The 3,147-nt window shown below is 44.7% G+C and overlaps 1 long non-coding RNA gene across 1 annotated transcript; it reads left to right on the top strand.

Annotated features, from left to right (window-relative positions):
* The first annotated feature begins 613 nt into the window (after positions 1-613).
* LOC131394506 (uncharacterized) lies at positions 614-1,776 on the top strand. The gene is made up of 2 exons (XR_009216163.1): positions 614-685; positions 1,459-1,776. It is a non-coding gene; the product is annotated as an uncharacterized LOC131394506 (long non-coding RNA).
* Positions 1,777-3,147: the final 1,371 nt, after the last annotated feature.

Below are 3,147 nucleotides of genomic sequence, written 5' to 3'. Positions count from 1 at the left end.
TAATTCATACTGGAATTTTGCTGAATGAGACATGGCTTACAACAAGTGTTCTCTCAGATGGGTCTTAGATAAGCCCTATTTACTACAAAGGTTTTATATATATGGAGCACCTAGCATGTTACAGGCACTGTACATGGCACTGGGAATGCTCATGGAGCCCACAGTGTAGACGGGACATGACTGTTATATATGCATCCTAATTGAGTTCAATGGGACACATGCTCTGAAGGAACATAACAAGACTTGATCTAGACTGGGGTGAGGGAAGGCTTCACTGCAGACATGGTCTTGAAGGAGCTCTGAGGGACGAGTTGAGTTAAAGGCAAAGCTGGCAGTCATGGCAATGGCGAGATGAGCTCGGGCAAGGGCAAGTGTGGTGAGGACCTTGCAGAGAGGGACTGGGTTCTGGAACACAGAGCAGCAGGGCGAGTGTTGACAGCCGAGACTGGAAGATTGGGGTCAGGGGTTTGGTCTTGATCCTAACGACGATGACGATGATAAGGACGATGCACTGTTCTGAGCACTTCACATATGCTAACTCATTTAATCCTCAAAGCTACCCTGTTCAGTGGATGTTATATCATCCTCCTTCTGCAGGTGGGAAAACAGATACAGAGCTGCTATATAATCGTGCCCCAGGTCACCCAGCTGGTGAGCCACACACCCACGTGGGCTGGATCCAGAGGTGAGGCCTTGCACCACCATGCTGGACTGTCTTTACAGGGTTTTAAGCCGAAGAATGACACAAAAACAGGTTTTGGGGGCTGGCCCGGTGGCTTAGTGGTTAAGTTCGCGCGCTCCACTTCAGTGGCCCAGGGTTCATGGGGTCGGATCTCGGGTGTGGACCCACGCACTACTCATCAAGCCATGCCGTGGCAGCATTCCATATACAAAAAATAGAGGCAGATTACCACAAATGTTCGCTCAGCAACAATCTTCCTCAAGAAAAAAGAGGAAGATTGGCAGCAGATGTTAGCTCAGGGCCAGTCTTCCTCACCAAAAAAACAAAAAATGAAAAACAGGATTTTTTATTTTTTAAAAAAATTTCCTGGTTGCTGGGTGGAGAGCGGACTAAGGGAAGACGGAGCAGGAAGTTAGGAGGCTTCTGAAGAAGTCAAGGCGAGAGATGATGAGGGCTTGTGCCAGGGTCGTGGCAGCAGAGGGGGAGAGTAGTGGGAGGGCTTGGCAGCTCCGGCAGGAAGGGAAATGGCCAAGATTGGTGAATTGCTGTGGAAAAGGAAGGCGAGGGAGTGGTCAAGGCTGGCTCCTGGCTGTCTGGCACAACTGTGAGCCCTTCCACCGGGCTCCAGAACACGAGGTGCTGAGCAGAGAGCATGAGCCGACCTGGGAGAGAAGGGATTCAGCAGAGTCTGGTAGACAGAGAGCTAGTGGGGAACATACACGCCGTGAGGCAGGGCTGTGTCTGTTTTATTCACCATGGGTTTACTGTCTCAACAGGCATCCTACTGATTAGTATGTAGCAGGTGCTCCATAAATATTGGCTGAATTAATGGAAGAACAACAAAAAATCTGTGTCCTGAACCCACCAGCTAAGTAACGGTGAAGCACTTCGCCTCTGTAGATGAAACAATCCCTGCACTGCCGTCCAGTCTGAGGCCAGGCTTGTTCTGTGTTCTGAAAACAGCACACACAGCCTGTGACGTCCTGGAGTCGGCTGGTACTGCCTCATGACAGCTGATGGTTAAATTTTCAAGAATCTTGAGGGCTGATTGTTAAACACAGTCATTATTAAACATTAAATTGCTACTTACTGCGCATCTCTTTCCAACTCCTCATTGGGTGGCATTATGTTGATTGCTTGAAACTGACTCTGCTGGGAATATTTACACCATGGAAATCAGTCAAAGCCAAAAATCAGGGGTTGATTTGGTTTTGTTTTTGTTTTGAGTCTAGGCTCTAGACTTAAGAAAGTGCTGGAGACGATGTTAATAATGCAATTTAAATAGAAAAGTGTATCATGTCCATAGCCATTATATCGTGAATAGCATAAAAAATCGAGGAAATTTTCTTCCAGTATTCGAAAACCATTATCCAATTTAGCAAAGAAAAAAAAATATATGAAATTACTTATATCATTAATGTACAAGTAAAGTTCTGACATTTCACTGAACATACATCTTGGTTGTTTCGCTACTGTCTCGCTCATAAATGTAAATGAAAATATCAATCAACATTCGTGTTGGAATTACATTTGTTTGTCAGTTGCAACTATAGATTGGCTATGGACACAAGCATTTGGCGACAATCAACAAAGGCATTCTGTGAAAATCAATTGGCTCTCTGGACTCATAATGAAGAGTATTGCATATTTTATTATTTGTAATGGTGTGCTTCACATCCTTTATATCGTTACAATTTATAATGCTTATACATATATTTACGCATTCAGGGTTTTGTTTTTTTTTTTTTTGGAGAGCCGGTTGTTAAGCATTTACCAGCAGGCCACTGCATTCGACCTTTGCTGCAAAAATTCTTCTTATAAAGAGGTTAGCATGAAGGGGACAATGTCAAACAACAGAGAACACGCACGGGCAGAGGTGGAGAGGATCATGTTTATCCAGCAGCGGGACACGGGCAGGCTGAATTACTGAAATGAGAGTACCAAGAAGTCAGAGCTCTGATAAAGTAGACATTTACATTTCCTACTTACCACGCCTTCTACTGAGAGACTTGCAGGTACGGCGACTGGATCGGTAGGGAATTAGATGCTCTGTGAATTTCTGAGAACATGCTGGCTTCAATATTCATTTGCTGCTAAGCTCTCTCAAAGTTGCTACACCACCTTCCCACCCTCCCCACGGTGGGACTCAGAATCCATTTTCCTCTTCAGGATGGTATTACTATTTAGAGGTGGGAGAATTCTTATTTAAACATTTCCAAAGCAAGCAACCTGGTAACTAACGGCACAGCCCTGTGACAGGGTGAGCAAGATTTCCCTGAATTAATCACTATTAGTGAAGAGAAGCATCGTTCCAACTCTGCCCTGGAAAATTTGAAGCTTTTGAGAACTCACCATGAGCACTGCAGGGACTGTTTCCGTGTTCCTTGGGGGCAAACTAAGGCGATAAAATGAAAATGAGGTTTGTGATAAAATGTTATTGTACCTAGAATATGATCTACAGAGTA

This window comes from Diceros bicornis, chromosome 30 (genome assembly GCF_020826845.1).
Source record: "Diceros bicornis minor isolate mBicDic1 chromosome 30, mDicBic1.mat.cur, whole genome shotgun sequence".
NCBI classification, from domain to species: domain Eukaryota; kingdom Metazoa; phylum Chordata; class Mammalia; order Perissodactyla; family Rhinocerotidae; genus Diceros; species Diceros bicornis.
The sequence above is the reverse complement of the archived record's forward strand: the minus strand, read 5'-3'. Positions and strand labels throughout refer to the sequence as shown.